The following is a 26,709-nucleotide window of genomic DNA, read 5'->3' as shown; positions in this document are numbered from 1 at the left end:
CAATAATTAAAGGGATTCTCTTCCCTTCCCTCCTCTCCAGCGAATAGCAAATGAGTGAGGTTTCAGCTCACGCCTGTTAACGATGCCAGTGACATGTTCATAATGCTGTTATACATTTCCTTGTGCATTACGGTTGTAAAAGAAGAGGGGGGTGATTGTGGCACAGGGCCAGAACCACTTAGATCATTTTACCAGGGGCACACCAGGGAGCAGAGCACCCAATCAAGGAGACTCTCTTTCCGGTCCACAGCACCCCGTGTTGTGACATTCCTCTCGCAGTTGTCCCCCTGCATTACCGCCACCGACGTAAGAGACGATTGTTGTCTTCGGATATCACAATCAGTTTAGCTAAAGCAAGGGTCAAACTGCTGTCAGGGAATTCAGATGTATGTTTCAACTTAGTTTTGTCACCCTGCTAGATGAGGGGAGGAGGGAAATTGCAGCTATGGGTAAGGTCAAACCAGGGGCACAAACTTTTATTTGTGAGTGGCTGAGGACGAAACAAAATCTGATTTTGCTCAGATACAGGTGTTTTGGTGGTGGGTTCATCATCATCATCATCATCATCATCATCATCATGACTATCATTTATTTAGTACTGTACTGTTTTAATATCTCTACACCTCTCCCTTCTTTGGAATTGGAGAGTTTGTTCATGCTAGGGTTAAAGAATTGTGCCACGTTCTGTTGCAATGAGGGCCCATGAAATTTTGGAGCCAATGCACACTTAGGTTGAATTCCCTTTCTTTTTAAAATACTGCCAGTGTGGTGGAGAATCACACCTCTTCACATACCCTGCATTGTACAACTGTGTATAATAAATAGATATATGCTGGCGGTGCTACCCAAGTTGGTATTAAACACATCTCAGGGTTTTTCTTTTGCAATGGCCAAACATAGGTATCAACAGGGGGGGTCAGTTGCAACCCCCTGATGACCATAGCCCCCTGCTGATTCTCAGCTTTCTTTTTCAAAGGCTTAAAGTTTCTAGCACCTGTAGATGCTGAGATATAAAGCAAAATGTACAGGCTTCTAATTTTTGTGTGTGAGAAACTAGCCTGCTCCCCCATTTCAGTGTTTTTTCCCCACCTACCCCCCCAATCCTGTGCATGAAAATACATTAATGCAGGTTACCTGCGTCTTTTTAATTGTAATGCTTTTCTTGCCCTTCCACAGGTGGATGGCATATCACAGGGAAGGAGATTGTCTTATGACTCCTGCACAGAGATAGCTGCATCTCAGTGATCTCAGGTTAGTCCCTACCTGGGCTTTAGGGATGTAGATTGTCACCTTGCCCAGATGATTTTGCTTCCCTTGAAAGGTTAGAGCTGGGAAATATCAGCTCCTGTACAATGACACCCCTCCCCCTTTCGATAGAAGGGGTGGTGAACCTGTGGCCTTCAAGATGTTATTGGACTGCAGTTCCCATCAGATGGCCATGGATAATGGGAGTTGGCTCACCACTGCATTTTGGGCTGGGGGAATTCGGTTTGATTCATATGCACATTTAAATCACTTGACTTCCACCAAGGACTCCCGGGATTACTGTCATTTGCTTAGGGTGTTGTAGTTATAGTTGTGTGAGGGGAAAACTATGGTTCTCGGGGTTTTCTCAGGGGGGAGGAAGTCATGTGCTTTCAATGTGGGTTGAATGTGCTTTAAACACACTGTGTGGATCTGCCCTATGTTGCACTTCCTGAAACAATGTGTGAACTGAATGGAAGCCATCCTCTGAAATTCACACTGCCCCTTATTTTGCAATGAAGTTTTCCAACAAAAATGCATATATTAGGGGAAAATGCGTATAAAGAATGCACATATTCATGAAAATAGCATACAATGGAACCTCGGGTTGCGAACTTGATCCATGCCAGAGGCACGTTCGCAACCTGCAGCACCCGCAACTCATAGCGCCGCGTCTGCGCATGCACATGATGCGATTTGGCGCTTCTGCACATGCGCAATGTGTGTTTTAGTGCTTCTGCACATGCATGAGCGCCAAAACCCAGAAGTAACCCGTTCAGGTACTTCTGGGTTTCGACGCGTCCGTAACCTGAAAACGCGCAACCCGCAGCTATCACAACCGGAGGTATGACTATATAAGCATGTATTGAAGTAAAGAAGATTATTTGCAAAAATATGTACATGTGCTTTCTTTTTTGGGGAAGTGAGGATTTAACGTCCCCCTCCAACTCAAATGGAACTAAGGATTGGAAAAATGAGCAGTGGAGAGAAACTGAGGATGACAGCTCTAACCACCCCTAATTTGGGGGGGGGGGATGCAGCCCTTCCTGAGGAAGCTGATTGCTGTGATGCTGCTGATGTCACAACACTCCTTTAATTCTGCCTTGAGCAAATCTCTTCCTGCTGTTCCTAAAGCGGAGGGGGCATCATGCTCATGTTTCTCCCCCTCCCAGGTGACAGGATACCCAAACTCACGTTTCCTGACAGTCTCTCAAGTTTCTCTTGCCCGTCCTGGTTACGTGTTTCAGGATGTGGTTGACAAGATTTGGCCGCTCGTCCACAGGCATTTGGAACATTATCATAGATGATGTCATGGAAACAGAACATTCCCAGCTGGATCAGCCCATCTAAAACCCAGCATCCTGTCCTTGAAACCAGCCAGCCAGATGCTTCTGGGAGCCCCACGTGTCCTACATCTGTAAGAACCTGTCTGTCTGACTTCACTTCCTCCACTGTCTGTTGGCACAGAAGGGAAGGTAACAGAGGCCACATCTGCACATATATTTAAAACACAGTGCTACTACTTTAAACCAGTTGTGGCTTCTCCCAAAGACTCATGGGAAATGTAGTTTGTTAAGGCTGCTGGGAGTTCTTAGGACACCACTATCCCCATGCCAGAGCTACAATCCTCAGAGTGGTTTAACAACCAGTCCCTCTTCCTGGGAAACTCTGGGAACTGTAGCTCTGTGAGAGGAATAAGGGTCTCCTGAGAACTCTTAGCAGCCTTAACTACACTTCCCAAGATTCTTTGGTGGAAGCCATGGCTGCTAAAGGGGCCTCACAGTGCTTTAAATGTATGGTGTGAATGTGGCCACTCTCCCTTTGTGATACTTGTAGGCTTTCAACCTTGTGACACCAGCAATCATTATATCAGTTCCAAACCACCTCTCACATATATCTGCAGGCTTAGCAACAATGTCAATTTCACAATAAGTAAAAGGGGAAAGACTGTTATGCTTAGCAGGCTTAGAAGCAAAGGGTCAGTAATGGATCTGGTCACAAGTGAGTACGTGTATTCTCTATAAATTCAAGTGAGGAAAAGCACCTTAGGGCTTGGAAAAGCCCTAGCACATTATTCAAAGGTGAAGTGAATTTGGTCAGCACCTGGGTGTAAGGCACCCAGAGTGGTCTTGAACCAAGGTCTCTACTGCCAGGCCTTGGTGCATTACTTCCTGCACCACAGGCATTCTGGTCCCTCAGAAAGCAGGTTCTATGGATCAAGGGAATCATCTTGGCAGCTGTTGTGGCCTGAATATAGTCAACTAATCCAGCCCCCAAAACCCAGCGCTAAGACCTGACACTGAGACAACCTAGTTGGGATACAGAACATTCATGAACAGGACTTTTCATGTTATTATTGGTAGGGGTGTGTGGCAACCACATCATTTACCTTGTACAGTGGTACCTCGGGATGCGAATGGGATCCGTTCCAGAGCCCCGTTCACATCCTGAAGCAAACGCAACCCGCGTCTGCATGTCTGTGCGTGCGTGGGTCGCATTTCGCTGCTTCCGTGCATGCGCGTGATGTCATTTTGACCGCCTGCGCATGTGGACGTGCGAAACCCGGAAGTAGCGCGCTCTGTTACTTCCGGGTCGCCGCGGAGCTCAACCCGAAAATACTTAACTTCAAGCACATTTATCCTGAGGTATGACTGTAAATGTAAGGCTGTATCTTTTCTTCCTATATACATAAAATGTAAGACTGTCATCACGCTGCAGGTTGGTGGCTTTGCCAACTACAGCACGATGAATTGCAGGTGGGCAGGGGAGTAAGCAAGCAGCATGGGTAGCAGGTGGCCCAGGCAAGCTGCTTAACAGAGGACCCCCTTCTAGTAAACCTATCTGCAGTGAGGTTTAATAGGGGAGCGGGGGTGCATTTCGCAGTCATTTAGCAAGCCACAGTGTGAAGCACCTCCCCCCTCTGCAAAATGCAGCTGCAGCTATGTTTAATGGCTGTGCGGGGAGGCATTTCACATAGTATCTTGCTAAACTGCTGTGGGAAGTGCCTTCCCCCCTCCTTTAAAATGGCTTGGGGTGAGCTGGGGGGGGGAGGAGGAGAAGCATGGGAGAGAGGTGAAGGAAGCTGTGGGGATAGGTGCAAGTGTGGGTGAGGTGTAAAGGGAGGGACGTTGGCAGAGGGGAAGGCAGGGTGGGTAAATGGAACAAGCAGGAGCAGCAGCCATTAGCTTAATCACTTTTAAACAGTCTCTAGATGTCTTACAAGCAGCAGAAGAAAAAAATACAATACTGTACATATATCCCCACCAGGGGGTTGTAGTTTGGAGGGTGCCTGGCAGTGGTGACTGGTGCCCATTGAGACTGGTGGGGCAGAAAGCAGGGAGGCAAACGGTAGGCAGAACTTGAGCCAATGACAGACAGAGCCAGCTAATTCTAGTTTTGTCCCTATCCTCTTCCCTGCTGAGTTCTACAAGGGGCCACGCTGAGACTAATGAGGAGATGATAGCAGAGAGAATGCCAAATGGGGCACTTCTGTAAGATGGTTTAAGTTGATTGACTCCAAATTGAGATGGTACCTATCTCTCTGTGTGTGTGTGTGGGGGGGGGGAGAAAGACAGAGACAGACAGACAGACAGTAAGAGAGAGAGAGGGATGAGTATGGCCCACCGTGTACATTTTAATTATACTGCCCTTTCTTTGGCTCATGTAATCATGAATAAGTGAAGCACGCTGCAATCTGTGGTATGTATTTTGCAAAACATTACCATCTGGGTGAGTTTTTTGACTGCCCTTTTGCAACTCTCTTAGTTGGCTCAATTGCGAGATGGTTTTTAAAGAGGCGATTGGCAGCTACGTTGTCAACTGGTGCCTGGATGTTGTCCGTTGGCCTCCATTCCCCCAAATTCTGCATTCCAGAGTACTTGTCAATGTTAATTAAACCAGCAGCTGGCTGTGTCAGCAAGCATGTATTTGGGATGGGGTACAAAGACCCTCAAGGCAGAAGTCTGGGGCCATGTCTGAGCGGTTGAATGCAGAATTCCCAACTCAGAATCCCTGTTTATGTCACCAGTTGTAGGAACATCCTGAAATGGGAATGGTTCTGAGCTGGATAACCAGACCACGGGTGGGAAACCTGTGGCCCCCTCCCACTTTGGTTGGACTCCAGCTCCCATCAGCCCTAGTCATCGTGACCAATGGTGGGAGTTGTATTCCAGCAGCACCTTGGGGCAGTGGGGTCACAGCATTTTGAAAACTATTGCAAGTACTCAAGCAATTCAAGTCCCACCCCCAGGAGAAGTCTTCTCCCCAACCAAAAGCTACCCCCCAGGGTGGCTCCCTAACAAAAATCCTGTGTACGCCCATGGGCCAAAGGTTCCTCATCCCTGAGACAGGCTATGTGGATCATTTGGATTACTTTGCATTAGTCAGCATTTATCAAGCAACAATATCACACCTTCTAGCAGTTAACTCAAGTGGTAAGTGGTACAGAGAAACAAATGGAAGACATCAGCATGCTTGGGGAGGAACCCTGAAGTTCTCAGAAGTACAAAAAAACCACACTTTTAAAAACAACCCAAACAGGAACCCCCTTCCACTCACAAAAATAGCCCATTGATGACTGACCATACTCAGTAGGCATGGAATGGAGAGCGGTGGAATGTGGAGAAGAGGGAGTGGAACACTCTGGTTGGAGGGAAGGGCAGGCTGGAAGCTAGCAAAGGAACATCCCCTTTCGGAGAGAAGATGCACTGCAACATCCTGTTGCAGGTCTCCTATTGGTTCACTCACCAACCACAGAGCCTGTTGTGTTGAGCCACTGATACAAGGCAGCGCAGCATGGATCTGCCACTCCAGGGATCTGGTCTGGCCACAGTTACACCATACATTGAAAGCACTACGATGCCACTTTAAAGAGCACTTTCCTCCTCCTCCATTGCTGCCTTTGACCATACGGGTGGAGCCTAGCTTTCATGGTTGGTAGCTATTGATAGCTTTATTCTCCATGAATTTGTCCAGTCTTCTTTTTAAGCCATCTAAGATGGTGGCCACCACTGCCTCTTGTGGAATTGAGTTCCACACATGCACTGTGTGAAGAAGTTCTTCCTTTTTTTTGTCTGTCCTGAATCTTCAGCTTCATTGGATGTCCATGAGTTCTAATATTATAAGAGAAAAACTCGACTGTCCATTTTCTCCATGCCATGGGTAATTGTATGCATAAATAGGTTACATCTCAGACATACAAAAATCTGAGTTTTCTACACAAACATCTCTTGTGTCCTCCATCTAGGTAAATAAGAAGCGTTATCAGAGTGCAAGGGGGCATCCCAGCCAGACCAAAGGGCAGAGAGTGGGGCTGGTGAAAGGTATGCCCTAGGAAGGGTATCAAGGTCCTAGAGGTCCACGTTTTAGCCTTTGACCTATGGTTGCCCACAATGATTGCTGGTTTTGACTAGAATACAAAACGTACCTGGCTTTCAGCCTGTACTGCCCCCAGTATCCTGCTGAAGACATGTTTATTATCTTGGCTTGAGGTCAGAAGCCCCCCAAGTGCATTTTCCCTGTTGCCTGTGTGAAAATGCCTTCCTGCAAGATCTAATCTCCAAAGAACTCTCCTCACCTCACTCTCTGCAGCAGCTCCTGGTACATTTCATCAGCTTGAGAACTCAGATCAAGATCTCTACGCTGGGAAGATTTTCGCGTCAAATAAAAGCTGACAATAGTAGTCACGTTGGCATAAAATCCCGGGCCGGAAGGATTACAAAGGAATCAGAGTGGATTCAGTTCTTTTCTTTCATTCTATTCCACCCCACCTCCTTTTTTTCTGGGAGACAGTAATGGATTGCGAAGCACACAGAATCCATCCTTTTTATAACACCAGAGGTCACTGTATGATCGCACATTTGAGGTTGCCACAGGGTTCCTGGGAGGTCAGAGATGCTTAATCCATATTAAGGGCCCAAATGAGCAGCAAAATGTGTACTTCACGATTTCTTTCTTTGATACTGCTTCATGCCAGTCAAAACTTTGCTTTCAGATGATATCCCTTTCCCTCCCTTCCTTCCGGTGTGCGAAATGAATATCACACATAAAGACAAATTTCAGAAGAGCAGCTGTGAAGAGCAGATTATTGCAGTGAAAAATACAGAGCTCTCTACTCCTAACAGAAGTGGGAAGGGCCATAGCTCAGTGGTAGAGCATTAGCTTGACATGCAGAAGGTCCCTGGTTCACTCTCTGGCCTTTCCAGGTAGGGTGGAAAAGACCTTACACTGCCACTCAGTGTAGAGTGTTACTGCCCTGTGTGCATGGCTGGAATCTCCTTGAAGGGCACCTGAGCAAAATCCATTCTCTTTTCCTTCAAATCTCTCCCCTTCTCTTTGAAGGTCTTGCTTAACTCTCCTTGCTTCTCATATCCCAGACCCTCCAAGTGTCCCTATTTTCCAGTGACAGTCCTGGATTTACAGAAGCTGTCCCAGTTTCTGATTTGATCCCAGAATGTCCCTATTTTCCTTAGGACCGTCCCTATTTTCATCAGAGAAATGTTGGAGGGTATGGAGTTATGCAACCCTCGAGCCAAGGAGATAAGTAACTACACAACCTTGTTTAGAAGATATCTGAAGTTTTTAAAATGTCTAATGTTTTATTATGTTTTTATATATGTTGGAAGCCGCCCAGAGTCACTGGGGCAACAGAGTCAGATGGGAAGGATATAAATAATTTTCTTCTTCTTCTTCTTCTTCTTCTTCTTCTTCTTCTTCTTCTTCTTCTTCTTCTTCTTCTTCTTCCTTCTTCTTCTTCTTCTTCTTCAAAAGTATGTCCCTTCCCTGGAGAAAAGTTGGAGGGTATGATATCCCTCCCTCTCCCAAGTATTCAGACGGGAAGTTCCAGGGATTTTTATTTTTTATATTTTGCTTTGTTTATGCTGCATATTATGGCATGCACAAGAAGGATGGGGAACTTGCAGCCTTCCAGGTGTTGTTGGACTACAACTTTCATCAGCTCCAGCCAGCATGGTCAAAGATCAGAGATGGAAGGAGTTGTAGTCTAGCAACAACTGAAGGGCCACTGGTTCCGTACATTGATGCTGCTTTATTAAATAATAATATTTAGAATGCCCCTCACTCCTTCACCTTGGCAGTCATTCCTGCAGTATTCGACAGAAGACAGAAATATCCGTGGCATATGAGCTCTTTCTCATGGCACCAACTGCAACCTAGTTTTCACAGAAAGCGCTCAGTCCTTCTGTCTCACAGTCTGACACCTGTCACTCATCTGCCCCAAACATTTGGGGATTTAAGACAGTGCCTGCTATCTGACAAGTCCTAGGTAAAAGCGGATTTAGAGCAGCCAGTTGATAGCAACGGCCTGTAATCGCTCGCACTGAAGAGAGAGGATTCTCTCCCCCTCCCCTTGTTCCTTAATCCCCTTTTCTCTCAAATGCTGCAGTTGAAAGAATCCTGAAATCTTTTTTCTATGGCCACTTTCTGATGCAGAAAAAGCTCGTGAACTGTTTTGAGGGAGCAGATCTCTCTCTGTGAGTGTCTGTCTGTCTCTCCGTCTCCCCCCCACCTTTCTGCCACAACATAGAAAGATGCCTTCTACAGAGTCAGAGCACTAGCCCATCTAGTTCAGCATCTCTACAAGGTTCCTGACAGGCAACATCCCACCATACTTGGAAACACTGGGGATCGAATCTGGGACTCCCTGCAAAGAAAAGCCCTGAGTCCTTCCCCAGATATGCCCCCCCCCCATTATACTGCAAGAGTGGAAAACTTTTTCCAACCCAAGGGCCACATCCTCTTATGGGGAACCTTCTGGGGGCAGGAATGCATGGCAATAGAAGTGATGGCCCTGTACACATTTTAGACTCTGATACATTCTTCTGGGGACATGGGTGGTGCTGTGGGTTAAACCACAGAGCCTAGGGTTTGCTGATCAGAAGGTCGGCGGTTACGGGGTGAGCTCCTGTTGCTTGGTCCCTGCTCCTGCCAACCTAGCAGTTCGAAAGCACGAAGTGCAAATAGATAAATAGGTACCGCTCCGGTGGGAAGGTAAATGGCGTTTCCGTGTGCTGCTCTGGTTCACCAGAAGTGGCTTAGTCATGCTGGCCACATGACCCGGAGGCTGTCTGCGGGCAAACACCGGCTCCCTCGGCCAGTAAAGTGAGATGAGCACCGCAACCCCAGAGTCGTCCGCAACTGGACCTAATGGTCAGGGGTCCCTTTACCTTTTCTTTACATTCTTCTGAAGAGGACTTCTGCTCCATGGCGCTTACCGCCAGCTAAGTGTGCCTAGGATTGCAGTCTCTGCACACTTTCCTGGGAGTAGGGCTTTTTTCCAAGGGGAGGGGGGAACACAGGGGTATGCATACCCCTAAACATTTTGTTAGGGCCTAGGACTTGCCGATCAGAAGGTTGGTGGTTCGAATCCCCGCAACCGGGTGAGCTCCCGTTGCTCGGTTCCCTGCTCCTGCCAACCTAGAAGTTCGAAAGCACGTCAAAGTGCAAGTAGATAAATAGGGACCGCTCCGGCGGGAAGGTAAACGGCATTTCCGTGCACTGCTCTGGTTCGCCAGATGTGGCTTAGTCATGCTGGCCACATGACCTGGAAGCTGTACGCCGGCTCCCTCTGCCAATAAAGCGAGATGAGCGCCGCAACCCCAGAGTCGGCCACTACTGGACCTAATGGTCAGGGGTCCCTTTACCTTTACCTTTAAACATTTTGGTAATCTAAGTTTAGCCTTACTGAGGGGCAGTATTTCAATATGAGTAGGAAAACGAGAGTACCCCTAAACATTTTTTTAAGGAAAAAAGCACTGCCTGGGAGTAAGCATCATTGAACAGGGTGAGGCTTACTTCTGAGTAAACATGCATACGTTTGCACTGCACATCCTTGGTAAACGTGACATCTCCTCTCTCTTTGTTGTTTTCTGTATGATCAAAGTTCAGTTAGAAAGCTGTATGATAGTTGCAGAATGTAATATAAAATATAGGCAGGGCCACAATGGTGGCAGCACCCCAGTTATGGAATTTATTCCCCATGGTGATCTAGCTGCCTCTCTGCCTTTGCCTCATACCTGGAAGGGAATTTGGTAGTCTAGTTGTTGGCTAGGCACTGCATTAAACTTTATTGCTGCTTTGTTGTTATTATTGTATATTGGCTTGAACTACTGTTTTATGTTGCTTTTATTTTATCATTGTTAGCCACCCTCAGCTGCATTTGGAGAAAGGCTAGGATATAAGAATAAATAATAAGAATAAATTTTCAAAAGAATTTTCTCATGCATTCACGTGCATACATGCAAACATATAGGTACACGTACAGATCAGAAGCCTTTATGTTTCTTGTAAGGGAGATAACATGACAAAAATCAGGGCCAGGGAGGGTGGGGGAAAAACAGCTCTGCAGTCACTTATTTCCCACAACCCCCAAGCCACTGATTTCCAGTTCCCCACTTAAAGATACGTTGATCTGAGACAGCGCTGAATTTGAATCAAGTGTGCCCTGTAATTTGAATGATCAGCGGCTCATTTCCTGATAGCCTGAGCTGACCTAGTCATGACTTCTCTGTGCTCAGAGAAATGATCCGACTGTAGCTAACATGGGCTGAAAGGTTTTTAAATAGGATCCAATCAGATTCCTTGCTGCCTGGCCTGGGATGGGCTTAAATCTACCCGTGGTACTCTGGAGTTAAATGTTTTCTGCAGTCTCCTCTTAGATATTGAGTGCATCTCCCTTCCTTTGGGTTGAAATTAAAAACTCAAAGTGGTCTCCTGTTTTCCACAGCCCCTTGCCAGCCTTTAGCTCCCCCAACTGAATAGGAGGAAAGCAATCTCTGTCTCTCTGTCTTTCTCTGTCTGTCTGTCTGTCTTTCTCTTTGTGTGTACACAAGCCCACACATAAGGCATAGGGTAAGGGATGGCATTTTGGAAAAGCTCTGTTTAGAAAGCAGGTTTTTAATTTAATAAAAAGGGGATCAATCAAATCGATTAGCATTTTGGAAGGCTTATAGCTCCTCCTCATCAATTACACTTCATGTGTGCATAGGGATATTAGCCATCTGTCTGCAGGATCCTTGTCATTCACCCTTATCACTGTGAGCGGAGAGAAACTCTCACTGTGTTCACACATTTACTGTGTACTGTTTCCACTGCAGGGGTTGGATCCATGTTCACACGTTATCCAAAATGCAAATGTATCCTTCCTATACTTTGTTTAAGATAACCAGTGTTTCTGTGCTGTTTTCTCAAACCAGCTTCACACCTCTAGAGCCCTTAAGCTTGTCCCAGTTCAAATCTTCCAAGGTGTGAACACCTTTGCATGGGGGAAAGACATCCCTGTCTTGTCAGGGCCTGCCTGGTGTGTACACAAACAGAAGTGGATGAAGCCATGCGGATGTGAACAGCTGGTGGAGGGAGGAATTGTGAAACACAGTGGGGAACAACTTCCTTGCACTCTTGTTGGTAATGTGAACACGCCCTTTGTGTTTGCCACTAGGGGGTGGCTTTTCCTACCTGCCTTGAGCCACCATACAGACCTGGGATGACATAACCTGCAAATGTCTGGGGAAAACCGAGACACCCACTTCCCCCCCACGAGGGCACAGCGGCCATTTTGTGCGCCATGATCTCGCATGAGATTTCGCCCCCAAACCATGATCTTGCATAGCATCCCAAAGTACATTTTGGGGCACTGTGAGAGCAGAGCACTGAAAAAGTGCATCCTTTGGGCTCTGTGATCTCATGTGGACCACACGACTCGTGCAGGAGGAGCATGGACAGGAAGATTTGTGTCCTGATTTGGGGACTCAACATGTTGGAGGGTATGGGATGGCTTCCACTAGAACGCTGATGGGACATCTTGCCCTTTTGGGTTGAGGCATAAAAGATCCCAGGGGCTCACATTTTAATATGAAACTCCCCAATTCACACTTCCTGAAACTTCACAGGCCCCAAAATACAGCTAGCCTTTGAAATTCACACTTCTCTGAATTTTGCAATGTGCTTCTCCAGCTAATGAATGTGTAATATATTGGGGGGAAGTCTGCATAGATGTGCATAGATTAGTAAAAATAGCATGCAGAAATGCAACCTATCAGGGGGAATCACTTGCAAAAATGGGTATACCAGGAAAAGTTGCACACACAGATGTGTATACCAGGAAAAATCTGCACCAAAAGAATTTCCATGAGAACACCCACTTTGGAACACAGTTCCCCTACCCACCCCAATGGAAAAGTAGCCTGGTGCCCAAAATTTGTTCTTTTCATAGATTTCTTAAGATTTTTTTAAACAAATAAAATCAGCGAGGCCTTTTTTCAGGGTAGCATTTTGGGCTATTGTTCATGCTGGCTTTACAGATGTATTGGATGTAAACGTATTGCTCAACTTTGCCATGTTGTGATTATTTCCTTGTTTTGGTCCACTGTCACGATATCTTCAAATGGTGGGCAGTTGGTGAATCCCTGAAATGAATGAATAAATAATATGCAATTCAGGTTGCAAATTTGATGAAGACTTGCCTGGGAGTAAAAACCGCTTAACAGTAATAAACATGCACAGGATGGCGCCATTTGTTTTAATCAAATAAATGTGCTGCTTCTGTCTATTTAATCTCCCCTGCTTACCTCCATCATTCCATAGAGCCAGAAGAGTTCAGAAAACTCTCAAGATTCATTCCACATGCTGCAACTCTTCCCCAGTTGCCTATAAATGTGATTACGGTAAAGACAAATGGCAGTTTTTGCTCTGATCTTCCGAGACAAGGGTTAATTTCCATCATTGTCCGACGTTATGTTAATCAGCCACCGATTGCTCTTTTTGTATGGAAATATATCACCCTGGATTTAGGATAACTGGCCTCTGCTGTTATCTTTGAGTAATGAAAGGACGCAGCATGCCGGCTGACTCAAGGGCTGAAACACAAGCAAGGCCACTCTTCCCATCGATTTATCATCTATTAAAGGTGTGCCAGTTTTGCAAAGGAACAGCACCTTTGCTCTCCACCAAAGCCAAGAATGGGATCCTCATTTGTTTTCTGGGTGGCTTAAGGTGGGGGGCTAGACCCACCTTGCAGTTCTGAAGGTGACAGGTGCCAAAGAAAAAGGTGTGCTAATTGAGAGGTCTCAAGGGAGCGGCAAGAAGGAAACTGGCAAAGGTAACTGGATGGAGAGGATTTGCAGCCGTGCGCAGACAAGCATTTCAGGGACTGCGACAGAAGAGACAAAAGTACATGGAGGGTAAAGGAGAAACGTATTAGAGAACAGGACACCATCTTCACACTTGAGGAAGAGAGGAGAAAATTATGCTAATCAAGAGAGGAAACTGATATGTGGGGGGAAGGAAGTAGCAGCTATAAAGGAAATAAAGACCGTGGGGTTATTATTTACCAGATGACCAGGGAAACCTTTATCACAGACACTTGGATGGCTTTAAAAGACAATTGGACACATTTGTGGAAGACAAAGCCTACTGGCCAGAATGCTTATGTTCTACCTCCACTGTCAGAGGCAGTGATGCTTCTGAATACCAGTCGCTGGACACTGCAGGAGGGGAGAGTACTGATGTGCTCAGATCCTACTTGCAGGTTTCCTGGTTGATCCCTGTGAGAACAGGATGCTGGACTCCACGGGCCTTTGGTCTGATCCAGCAGGGCTCTTCTTGCATTTTTAAGCAAGTCCCACTGCGTTCAGTGGGTCTAACAAGCCACAACATATGTGCATAGGACGGTAGTCTTAGCATGTGCCGCCTTCTGCGTTTGCAACATGAATTATGTTGCAAAGATGCGGCTCTAGTTAATTAATAATGCCGGGCTTTATCAAATGTTAGCTTTCCTCTTCCTGGGCTATCTGCGAAAAGCCTTCCCCTCCTTTCTTTAAAGCAGTGGGTGAAAAAAACACTTTAATAATTCAGCAGGAACCTTTTACATTATGGAAATTATAATCAACTGGCAAAGGGTGAGAGATCTGATTTCTTTCTCTCCGCCACCCCCCGCCTGCCGTAGGACTTCAGCTCAAGTGTTACAAGTGTTGCATGATTAATGGCGAATGAAGAGAGGTGTGGAAGGGTCTTCGTTGCAAGATGCAATCTCAGCCGCCCTGCAGTAGATTACTTGCCCGTCGGTCCTCCAACCACCTCTCCTGACGTGGCCCTATTTTTCAGGATTGCAAACGTGACACTGTCCCGGCGTGTGTGCCTTGAGGACTGCAAACTTGGAGAAGCCCTTTCCATTCCGCCGCATGTACCCTTGGCTGCTATTGAATAATTTAAACCCATTAATCGTTTTAAGAGGAAGACTTAGTGCTGCTTGACTTGCTACAGCCGAATGGAGGGATGAGTGCTTGTGTGCTTCTCCAACACTGCCTCAACGAAGGGTCTTCGGCTGGATGCAGAAGATCCAAAGACACCTGACTTTTCCTCCTTAAACAGCTTGATTTCCCCCCCCTCTCTAAAAAAAAAAAAAATTTAACTGAGGGTTCCTATGCCGAAAGCAGTTAAGCAAACAATAATCCTGCCGCAGTTGTAAGTAGACATCTTACGATATTAGCTGTTTATTTCACTGACATCCATTTGAAGAGTCTACAGGGGGCTGTTTCAGGAGTCAGGACCTCAATGTAATATACAAGCTCTGATTCTGATATTTCCCTTGATAACTGCGCTCTACCTTATTGGGGTCGGAAGTCAGGCAAGGTTCAGTGGCTGTTATAATGCTCACTGTCACCAGTAATAAGTACAAAGGACTTCCTCTAAAAGCAGGCTTATAAAACTTTAAGGAAAGTTGGATTGCCTAAGTGAACTTCCAAGGCTCTTTGGGAGGGGGTGGCTGCGCTTGCCTTGTCTACTTATATTAATTTCACAACGTCTAAAGGGTCAAGCAGTGTAGTTGGTGATGCTGATTAATTCATGAAACACACAGTCTTTGAGCTATCCTATCTACCTACATCTCTCCCCCCCCTCTTTACTCTCCTCCAACCTTTGGGGCTTTATTTTTTTAAAAAAATATCTATATACAGAGAGAGAAGGCGGTGGGAGGTGGGTAGAGAGTGAGCGTGAGCTAGTAGGCGAGAGCTCTAGCCTCTTCCCCCTGCTACCAGGAGTTTAAGGTGCTAGTCAAGAAGAAGAAAAAAAATAGTTCAAACATCTCCCCCGCCCAATCCCTAGCCACATTGATCTGATTCTGCGTGACATTCAGACAATCAAAATTAAATTCTAAATTTTGAGCACAGTGTGAAATTCCAATTAGAGGACTATCATGGTCAAGGCGTTTGCTACACTGATTGGAAGGTTAACCTTATTTTCATTCATGGGAGGCTGCCTTTGATCAGAATGTGGGGGGGTCAGCGGCTACTGAGAATATCATTCAAGGTGGTATAATGGAGAGCTCACAAAGCAGCAATGTTTGTGGAGTTTGCAGATGAGCAAAAAATGTCTAGCGATTCTCTTCCTTTCTTCAAAGAGAGTTTTTTAAAAAATGTTGTTCTTGTTTTTAAACGAGTGCTGAGGGTCCACGGAGCCAGCCTGGATGATCCTGTTCAAAGCTGTGATCCTGTGCATGTAAAGTTTAGAATCTAGTGGAAAAGGCCATTGAACCAGTCAGATAAGTTTCTTCATAAGATCATAGCATTGGCTGGCCAGGTGAGGACTGTCATTTACAGGCCCAAAGAGGTTGCCATAGAGACAAAAGGAGCTATATCCTTATTCTGATTTTTTGGGTGGGTGGGTGTGTCTTACTTTCGAGGAGTTGCTGCCACCACCCTCCCACTTACTGCTGCAGCTGCAGATGGGAGGGAACCTGGGATGTACTAGGGCAGTTACTCTTAAAAGGGTTCTGAGCCAGTGCCCCAGCTCTCCTCACTTCAACCTAAACCTTTGTGATTCATTCGTAGAGTAAAGGCAGTCCACATTCTCTCTCAGTCTGTCCCAGACCTCAAAAGAGTGTGTCGGTCAATTACAGCTCCAATCCTACACTCCCAGGAGCCTGAATGCCAAACGTCTAGGCACAAGGGGATTCTAAAACCCCAAGGTTGGCAAAGCTACATACTTCAGCAGTCAAATTAAGGAACTTTATTAGTTTGTTATTGAAAAGAAAAAGGAAAAAGGATGGCAGCAGCTTTACAGCCTTTGGACCACTACACAAAGGGATCCAGAAATGGTCAACCAAAATGATCAAGGGGATGAAGCGACTCCTCCATGAAGGGAAAGTTGTAGCGTTTGGGACTTTTTAGTTTGGAGGAAAAGCACGAGAGAACTTTACAAAATCATGCACGACACAGAGAAAGTGAGCATAAAAAGTCTCTCTCTTTCTCTCTCTCTCTCTCTCATAACACAGGAACTTTATGGACACCCAATGAAGCTGGAAATTGGATGATTCAGGAGAAATAAAATAAAGTACTTCCTTTTTCCAGCGTATAGCTGGGCTATGGAACTTGCTTCTGCAGGAGGCAATCATGGCCATCAACTTGGAGGGCTTTAAAAGAGGATTGGGCAGATTCATGGAAGATAAGGCTATCAATGGCCGCTAGCCATGATGGCAATGCTCTGCCCCATAGGTAAAGGTAAAGGGACCCCTGACCATTAGGTCCAGTCGTGGCCGACTCGGGGGTTGCGGCGCTCATCTCGCTTTATTGGCAGAGGGAGCCGGCGTACAGCTTCTGGGTCATGTGGCCAGCATGACTAAGCCGCTACTGGCGAACCAGAGCAGCGCACGAAAATGCCATTTACCTTCCCGCCAGAGTGGTACCTATTTATCTACTTGCACTTTGACATGCTTTTGAAGTGCTAGGTTGGCAGGAGCAGGGACCGAGCAACGGGAGCTCACCTCATCACGGGTATTCGAACCGCCAACCTTCTGATCGGCAAGTCCTAGGCTCTGTGGTTTAACCCACAGCGCCACCCGCATCCCTTCCTGCCCCATAGCCAGAGGCAATAATACTTCTGAGTACCAGTCGCTGGAAACTGCAGGAGGGGAGAGTGCTCTTGTGCTTGGGTCCTGTCTGAAGTTACTTATAGGCATCTGGATGGCCATTGTGACTAAAGGATGCTGGACTAGATGGACTCCCTTTGGACCGATTCCAGCAGGCTCTTCTTATGTTCTAATGTTCATATGACTTCAGATTCTTAAGTGATTGATCCGGGTCATGATCACCTGTATCCAATCAGGTGAACCCACTTCGGAACCTGAGCTTTGTAGATTCATCACCCAGCCCTACTGTTAACTGGCTGCACATTTCACATAATTGATAAAACCCGGTTGCGATAAACATGCTTCAATTTGAAGTTCTACTAGTAGTGCCAACACTGTGGCATTTAAGATTCTTTTCATTTTAAATGACGATAACAGGCACAAGAGGGATATTTTATCTAGCTCGTGAAGTCCTTTTAATCAAAATTAATTGCACCCTGTTCTCTGCAGCTATAAACTCCTTGCTGTCTTTGTTGGTGCAGATGAAACTTTACCTGCCGCAACCCCTCAAAGGTGAATCTGCAGAAGTCCCCTTGAAAGCCCCGGTATCCGTCCTGTACCACAGAGCCACGCAAAGCATTTCTCTCTATGACTTCCCAATAGGAGAACCTTAGGATCCTGCGACAGAAGGGGTTAAGAAGCATTGAACGCCAGCCATTAAGTTGTAGCCCCTGGACATGGAGATATCAAATATTCTTTTTGGTATTTCAAAATCTTTGAACAGGACACACTTCTCTTTCGGTGGCTAAAGGATGCAGAAGTGGCTGTAGAGGACATGTATCACAGCTGGAAGACTAAAAGCAGACTCCCTGATACAAAGGCATTTTTAAATAAAATAAAATAGAACCAGAGGCACAGACCTACCTGTTTTTGTCTTTGTTTGGTTTTATTTTTTAACAAAAAAATCCCACCACCCAGCAAAGATAATGAGCTTGTATCAAGCTGCAATCTTTGGATCAATCATGCTTGGAGCACCAGCAGATGTAATGCTTCCTCCTACCTTTTCGAGACGCCCGCAGTGCATACAAGTCCTGGATTGAAAAAGGAGAATCGTCTGGAATATTCAAGGTGCCAGGCTGCTGTTATGGCCTTAGAGCAAATATACAACAACAGAAGATCATGGGAATCGAAATGTTCCTGGGCTACCCCATTTCAAATGCACATGATTACATGCTTCCCCATCTTAAAAACAAGCAAACGAAAAGGTATGTATGCAGTGCACTAGAGAGGTGTTTGCATGTTACATTCAATGAATATCCAATCTGTGTACAGAAGAGAGTTGAGCAGTACACTCCCAGTTATTCACAAGCAACACCCAACAAGTTTGTGTACCTGCAAATACAATAACAGCTGAACAAATGCCTGCATTAGGGGGAAGTGTGCATGAAAATGACAGTATTGTTGAAAATGGCACACAAAAATGCTTTATCTTGGGGGAAATTGCTTGCAAAATTGTCCCCATTAGTCTAAACTGCATACAAAAATGTGGAATTCCAACTACAATGCTGTGAATTTTCATGAGGATTTTTAATCTTTAAAAATTTGCTTCATTGTAAAATGTAGAGAACTGAATTTATGATTGGAAAAATGTGAAACTGAGAAAGCCAATCCAAAACATCTGCAGGGCACCAGCTTGGGAAAGGCTGCCTTAGATCTTGAGAGTATTTCCTCAAAAATAAAAAAATGCTACTTGTCACCATTGTCTTCTTGGACTGCTGTTCTTTCCTGGGTGTGATATTTATTGATTTTTTTGACTTGATTCCATTTATTATTTGCTTCCCATTAAATACCTTGAAATGATTTCACAGGAAAGACATCAGCAATAAAAACAATGAAAAACAATCCCATGTGTAAAAATGATTACAAACAAATCCACACATACTGTGAAAACTATTAATGCCATTTAAGACATAAAAGCCACTGCTGGCACAGACTGGGATAAATATCATGTAGATTATTATTCCACCTACTTAAGCAGTACACAGCTCATTGTTGAATGAAGCAATAACTTGCAGTTCCACTATCTTTGTGATGAAAGCCGAATAGTTTTCTCAAGTTGGCTTCTAAGTTGCTTAAATATTACACTAGAGTGGAGCCGAAACAAGTCAGGTTTTTGCAAAGCAAACATTTCACCAGAGCAAAAAAAAAACAAAAAACCTTTGATTGCCACAAATGTTTCAGCACTCCTTGGGGGGGGGAAAAGAGTTTGGGTGTTCATTTATGTTGCAGTCGCTCTACTTCAGTGGCATAATCACATTGCCATGGTTATATACCATGTTGAGGAAACCTGAGCTGTTCTAGCTCTGCTCAAAGTGTCACATTTAAGCAAATTATGCAGCCAACTCAAAAGAACTATTCCGTTTTCAACACAAAGATGGTGGAACGGCAAGTCTGTCCAGTCTGAATGGGGAGGTGCTGCTGCTACAAAACTGCTCATTAGTTCTGAAATTTGATGATTCCTCTACAGTCTTGTGTTTCCTTTGCACTCAGATCAGTCTTGGGCCTTCTCCCACAGGAATTTGGCTGTGTCATCACTTCCTTCAGCATTCTAATATATCATACTAAGCTTTAAGCCAATTAGGAATGACTACTTACCATGCTGAATCATAGGTAGAGGAAAGGATAATGTGTCCTTCAGATAATGAATCCCCTCCCCAACTCCCTCCCCACCCAAATCCTGGTTTATTTCAACAAGATGGATATATAGAGAGATTTTTGGCTTCACTCTTTTATTTTCACTGTATCCAATTAGGATGCGGCTTGCTTTCAAGCCGCATCCTTTTTTTTATGAGATACCTCTCAAAGAGTGATGCTGAAATGTCTGACCTGATATTAATATACTTGGTACTTACTTAGCACCTCTGCTCCTTTGACATCCAGTGCCTTTGAAGAGGTGGATAATGTTCTTGCACTTCGATGGGTTGAGAATGTGAGGCACAAAGGGAAAAGATGGAAATCATGTTTCTGGTGGTGTGACTCAGATCCAGAGGTGTTGTAAAGGCTGTGTGGTGAGAGCCAGTGGAAGCTGCTGAGAGCCAGTGGAAGGCCTTGGTTCAATTTAAATTACAGCATCTCTCTAACAACATTAAATAAGGAATTAAATTATCTGCTTTCTCTGTCTGCAGGTCAAGGTCCAGATTGTGGTGCCCCTCTAGATAGGGGAAGTCTAGTGTCAGCCCATACAAGATATTGGGGGGGGGGGACACATGTGGCCCTCCAGATGTTGTTGGGCTTCAGCTCTCGTCATCCCTCACTATTGACCTTGCTGATTGGAGCTGATGGATGTTGGTGGATATAAGACTATAAGAACAGTCTGTTGGGTCAGGCCAATGGCTCAACTAGTGGTCAACCAGATGCCCATGGGTAGCCTGGAAGAAGGACCTGAGTGCAACATCACTCTCCCTGGTTGTGATTCCGAGCATATGGCATTCAGAGGCATACTTCCTTCAACAGTGGATGGAGAACATAGACATCATGGGTAGTAGCATGCTATTGGGTGTATCTGAACAAACCAATCTGTTAATTAGTTGCATTCATATCCCACCCACCAGAAGATACTCAAACTCAGGACGCAAGGGAGAAACGTGCTAAGAGGAAGGCATGCTTGGCAAATCCACACCATGACCAACTCCCGCCCGGAAACCAATGTCTGCACTGCGGAAGGACGTGTGGCTCCAGAATTGGCCTCCACAGTCACTTACGGACTCATTGTTAAAACCGTGTTTATGGAAGACAATCTTACTCGCCTACAAGTGATCGCCAAAGAAGAAGACCATAACTTTCATGATTCCAAGGCAGGTTATAAGAATACATAAAAATATAATCAATATTCAGGCTAACACAGTAATTCAGTACAGCAACAGATACACACCAGAAGCAAAAGTGGGTGGAGCGATGGATATGAGTCTCACCTTTGTACAGTAGGCAACATTCTAGCCTTACAAAAGTCAGATAATTTATACACATCCATATCTCCATCAAGACAAGCAAGATGCATTATCACAGTTCAATGACATGTCCCGGTGGGGTATGTAACTGGGCCAATGGTGTGTGTGGCCTGTGGCAGGGGATGTGGCCTAGAGAGGAAATGTGTCTTTGGGAGAGTTCTTAAGGCCGGATAAAGAATCCTGGGGCCATATTTGAATCCTGGTCCTGAGATGGTCCATCCCTTCTTGAATAGATCCAGTGGGAAAATATGCTGCCCCAATTGCAGTGGGCTATCACCCCTATTTAAACCTCTATTAACAGTTGTCTTTTCTTTCATCCTTCTGACTCTGGCAAACTTAATATAATGGAAGTTACATAAATCAAATCTCAGCAGTAAGGAGGTTAATAAGTTTACATGGCATAATTGAAAGCCATCTTGATAGCTGAAAAGGATTTGATGTATCAGCTTTTGAGGTTACCCGCTAATTATTTCCAGTGGCCAAGCCAGCAGATATATGGCTACATGGATATGGCTGTATAGAAGCTTTAAGGGGTACTGAAATGAATTTTTATTGCTATATGTGTGTGAATGTGTGTGTGTGAAACCGAATTCATTTTCAGATTTTGGAAGGTCTGCCTTTTGTCTAAAAAAATTGGTGTGTGAATTTATGAAGCAAAATTAGCCTGCTTTAGCTGGCTAAATCAGGGGTGGCTGACCCTTTTCAGCCTGAGGGCCACATTCTATCATGTTCAACCTTCCATACCATAAGAAGTGTCCTGCTGGATCAGACCAATGGCCCATCTAGTTCAGCCTGAACAAAGGCCAACTTTTGGGAAGTATGCAAGCAGGACTTGACCACAAGAGGACTCTCCCCTCCTGTGGCTGCCAGGTAACTAATATTCAGAAGCATTACTGCCCCCAGTCGTGGAGGCAGAACACAACTACTGTTGTTAGGAGCCATTGACAATGTTCTCTTTCTCTTTATATTATTATTATTATTATTGTTATTATTATTACTTCTACTACAGTGGACACTCGGGTTGCAGACGTGATCCATGCAGGAGGCATGTTCGCAACCCGCAGCACCGTGTCAGCGCACGGCGGGTTGCGATTCGGGGCTTCTGTGCATGCGCAAAGCGCGATTTAGTGCTTCTGCGAATGCGTGAGTGCCAAAACCTGGAAGTAACCGGTTCCATTTACCTTCCCACCGGTTCCGGTGGGAAGGTAAATGGCGTTTCCGTGCTCCGCTCTGGTTTGCCAGAAGCGGCTTAGTCATGCTGGCCACATGACCCGGAATCTGTATGCCGGCTCACTCGGCCAATAAAGTGAGATGAGCACCACAACCCCAGAGTCAGTCACGACTGGACCTAATGGTCAGGGGTCCCTTTACCTTTACCTTTACCTTGTAGGGCTGTTGTCCAGAAGGGTTGGATTTTAGGGCATTCCCACAATTTTTTTTCAATTCTCTTTTAAAGCTATCCAAGTTGGTGAGTATCACTGCCTCCTGAATGGGTGATGGGACTCTGGGGTGCCCTTTAGGTTTGGCATGTGTGATGGGGGTAATCACAGAGCCGGTGAGGCCATGTCAGGTTCACATCCCCAAGGCTCTCAGAGTGAGGAATAATTCCTTCCAATCCTTTGCTATGGTGTTGCCAATGGCACTTGCAACCATGCCCAGTAGTGAGGAGGGAGTTTATTCTTCCTGCATTAGGGAACTTCCTTGCAGGTACTATATTTTGATTTGTATATTTTGCAGATCCTCTTTATTGTTATAGTTTGAATACATGTAACCTCCCCCCCCCCGCACAATTTGTCTCATGAGTCTTCTTCCACAGACTAAGGAGGAAATTACACTTTTTTGTCTCCTTAAGTAGATGTGGCCAAAAAGATACACAGGCAAATGCAAGTTAAACTGCTGCTCATGTATATTTCTTTTACATCAGGGCCAATTTGAGGGTTGAACACGCTGAATATTCTATCAGGCTCTGGCTAAGTTATTGGAATGGGTTTTGATCACTCTCCCTTTCTCTCCCTTTCTCCTCTAAGCCCAGGGGAGTCAACCTGTCTCCGATGATGGAAAGGTTCTGCCAAGGGACTGAAGATCGGATTGCCGGTATAATTCATTTTAATGCATTCTCCACATACTAATCATTTGCAAAGGTAAGGTCTTCTCTAATAGGAACATGACTGTGGAAAGACATATGTAATTGATCATTTTTTGCATTAGAAAGGGTGATTAAAAACCAAATCCCTCATCTGTTCCAGAGGGACAGGCGTTGTGTATGTTGATTCAGAGGCAGATAGGTTAGGTTATAGATCTATGTCCCCAACTTTGAAATTTGTTGGTGGAGGCTGAGGGTGATGGCGAGGCTGGCTTTGCATGATAAAATGTGGCACCCTCTCTTTGGCACAAAGTAGGAATCACATCCTCTTGGGCATGCTACATTTGGAATTAAATCTGAATCTAAACATCTGCATGAAAAAGGGAATCCCACGGCCTTGAAGGTTTTGCTATTTGACTGTTTAATGGGGTGTGTGTGCGTATACGGGTATCTCTTGATCTCTGCACACTTGGGGACTCCTTGCTGAAGTTGTGACTTGGCTGAAATGCATTGCCTTTGAAATGAAAAGGAGGTTCTCTAGTGTAATACTATCCCTATGATGGCCTATTACAAAAAGCCAGTGTGATGATGATGAGTATAATAATAATTTTATTATTTCTATCCCACCCATCTGACCGGGTTGCCCCAGTGTGATGTAGTGGTTAGAGTGTAAGACCACGGTTGAAGCTTGCTGGGTGGCCTTGGGTCAGTTGCTGCCTCTCAGCATAACCTGCCTCACAGGTTGATTAAATGAGGAAGAGGGAAACCATGTACACCACCGTGAACTCTTTGAAGAAAAGGTAGAATATAAATGCAATAAATAGATATTAGGAACACTGGAAGCTGCTTTTTACTAGGTCAGAATGTTTGCCTAGCTAATGTGGGAAACCTGCATACTGATGATGATAGGGAAAGGGACGTCATTTAGTGGAAGTGCATCTCTGCTGCATGCAGACTGTCCTGCTTTCAATCCCTGACATCTTCAGGTAGGGCTGGGAGAGACACCTGTCTGTAACCCTGGGGAGCTGCTGCCAGTCAGAGTAGACAATATTGAGCTAGATTGCCCAATAGGTCTAACTCCATATAAGGCAGCTTCCTATGTTTACATTTGATCCTCTGATACCTTCAGTGCAGCCTGCTGTGGGTGCCAAATCTACCCTCCAGTGATGGAGCAAAATTGCTGTGTGCGCGCGTGCAATTATGTTGGAAAGTTAGCTGCATGTGAAGTTGCATTCTCCCATGCCCATTTACCACCACATGTAACCCTTGGGAGTTTTGACCCAATACCTTAGGTGACACCTCTCCTTATGAAACAACCCAGACCCTGTGTTCCTTATCTGAGGCTCTTCTCCATGTGACCCCTATAAGGAAAGTGCATAGGATGGCAACACAAAAACGGGCCTTTTCAGGTGTGGCTCCCTGCTTGTGGAATTCTATCCCCAAGGAGTCATATCTAGGGTTAGGCAACAAAGTAGTTACCAAGTATTTTGGCCCTTCATTTACAGGGTGAATATGTCCGTGATCTTTTGTTTGTGCTTATCCTTTAAGTTGGTTGGGTTGGATCTCTCCTTTTTTATATATACAGTGGTACCTCGGGTTATAGATGCTTCAGGTTAAAGATACTTCAGGTTTCTGCTAACCCAGAAATAGTACCTCAGGTTAAGAACTTTGCTTCAGGATGAGAACAGAAATTGCATGGCAGCAGTGCAGCAGCAGCGGGAAGCCCCTTTAGCTAAAGTGGTACCTCAGGTTAAGAACAGTTTCAGGTTAAGAACGGACCTCCAGAACGAATTAAGTTCTTAACCTGAGGTACCACTGTACTAGCACCCTCATACATAAGAAAAGAAAGGCATAAGTGCAGTTTTGACACCAGTGGTTAAAATCAGTGCAGTTTTGAATGGTTGTCTGCCATCTTGATTCAAAATGGCATCCAACTGTATCCAAACATAGACAAAAACCTGCTCTTTGAACTCTGGGACCATCAAGCAAAGTTTGGTAGGGATTGAGAGGCTCCCATGAAACCCCAGAGAGCCCCAGCAGTCAGTACTGATCTAAATGGGCCAATGCTCTGGCTTGGAAATACAGCAACTTCCTGTCTCACTAACAAAGGCCACACACTGGACTAGATAAACTGTCAGTCTCATTCAGCAGGACTGCTCTGAATCTCAGGGTTATGGGTTGGAGCCCCACGTTGGGCAAAAGAGTCCTGCATTGCAGGGGGTTGGACTAGATGACCCTTGTGGTCCCTTCCAACCTTACAATTCTATGATTCTATTGTTATGTCTATGATGATATGATTCACACCATATATTTAGAGCACTACTATACTGCTTTAAACAGTCATGGCGTCCCTCAAAGGATCCTGGGAACTGTAATTTGTCACAGGTGCTGAGAATTATTAGATGAACCCACCCCCCTCAGACAGCTACAATTCCCAGAATTCCCTGGGAAGAGGAATTGAAAGTTAAACCACTTTGGGAACTGTAGTTCAGTGAGGGAAATAGAGGTCTCCTAACAACTGTCATCACCCTTAACAAACTTACAGTTCCTGGGTTTCTTTAGAGGAAGCCCTGGCTGTTAAAGGGGTATCGCAGTGCTTTAAATGTAGGTTGTGAGCGTAGCCAAGATACTCTTTAATCAATTAGTCTAACCAATTTGTTGACTGAACCCTGCAACCCTTCTCTGCAAACATACATGTGCAAAACAAGCAAACCTCCTAACTGAAAAAAAATAACTAATGAATGACCAAAATACCTTTTTAAAAGTAAGCAAAGCTGTGTCATTCTGCCACTCCATTAAATGTGTCAGGCAAAGGCCTTTTAGAAACAGGTTGGTAATTAGATGAGGATGGGCAAGCGGGAAGCAAAAAAAAGGAGAAAGGAAAAAAAGGAAAGAAAAAGCATCGCTTTGCCATACAGTCAATCCATCACACCTTGCAAGGCCTAAATGTTACCAGCAATTAAACAAGTTAGTGGGGGGAAAAGTTGACAAGCGAGTTTCATCACAGCCTCGTCTCGCCAGCCGCAAAGTATGTGGGTCAAGCCTATTAGACCATCCCTCCCAATTCAACGTAACAAAAGAAAACCTATCAAAACCAATTGTAATGTTTGGCAGCAGACGAGGGTCTGTGTTTTGAGTGGGCGGTGCGGTGCGGGGGGCGCGAGGAGGAGCAAGTTTGTTGTTGTTTATTTTATTTATTTTTAAAAAACATCAAACACCACAACCTTTCCCCCCTTTCCCATTCACCCTTCCAAAGTCAAGTGTCCACAGACTCCATTAAATTCGAGGTGGGGGGGGGGGTGAGTTATAAATTGAACATATGGAGAGCAGTGTCTTTTCTTAAAGTGATGTTTCCTCCCGTTAATGGATTTGGCTGTGGCCAGGAATCAGGCACAAGCTGTCTTAACTAAATCTTTGACTGATTATGCATTTTCTTCCCCTCTCCCCCCCTCCCTCCTCCCTCCCACTATTCATACAAGATAGATTCATCATTCCAATTTGTCAAGCTGGCGAGGTTC

At 45.2% G+C, this 26,709-nt stretch overlaps 1 long non-coding RNA gene across 1 annotated transcript; it reads left to right on the top strand.

Annotated features, from left to right (window-relative positions):
- Positions 1 to 1,115: 1,115 nt before the first annotated feature.
- On the top strand, positions 1,116 to 17,930 carry LOC310693344. The gene is made up of 3 exons (XR_014519109.1): positions 1,116 to 1,251; positions 2,418 to 2,662; positions 17,644 to 17,930. It is a non-coding gene; the product is annotated as an uncharacterized lncRNA (long non-coding RNA).
- Positions 17,931 to 26,709: the final 8,779 nt, after the last annotated feature.

Source organism: Podarcis liolepis (assembly GCF_965112155.1).
Source record: "Podarcis liolepis genome assembly, chromosome: 14".
Lineage (NCBI taxonomy): Eukaryota > Metazoa > Chordata > Lepidosauria > Squamata > Lacertidae > Podarcis > Podarcis liolepis.
Note: the sequence above shows the minus strand (reverse complement) of the source record. Positions and strands in the feature narration are given on the sequence as shown.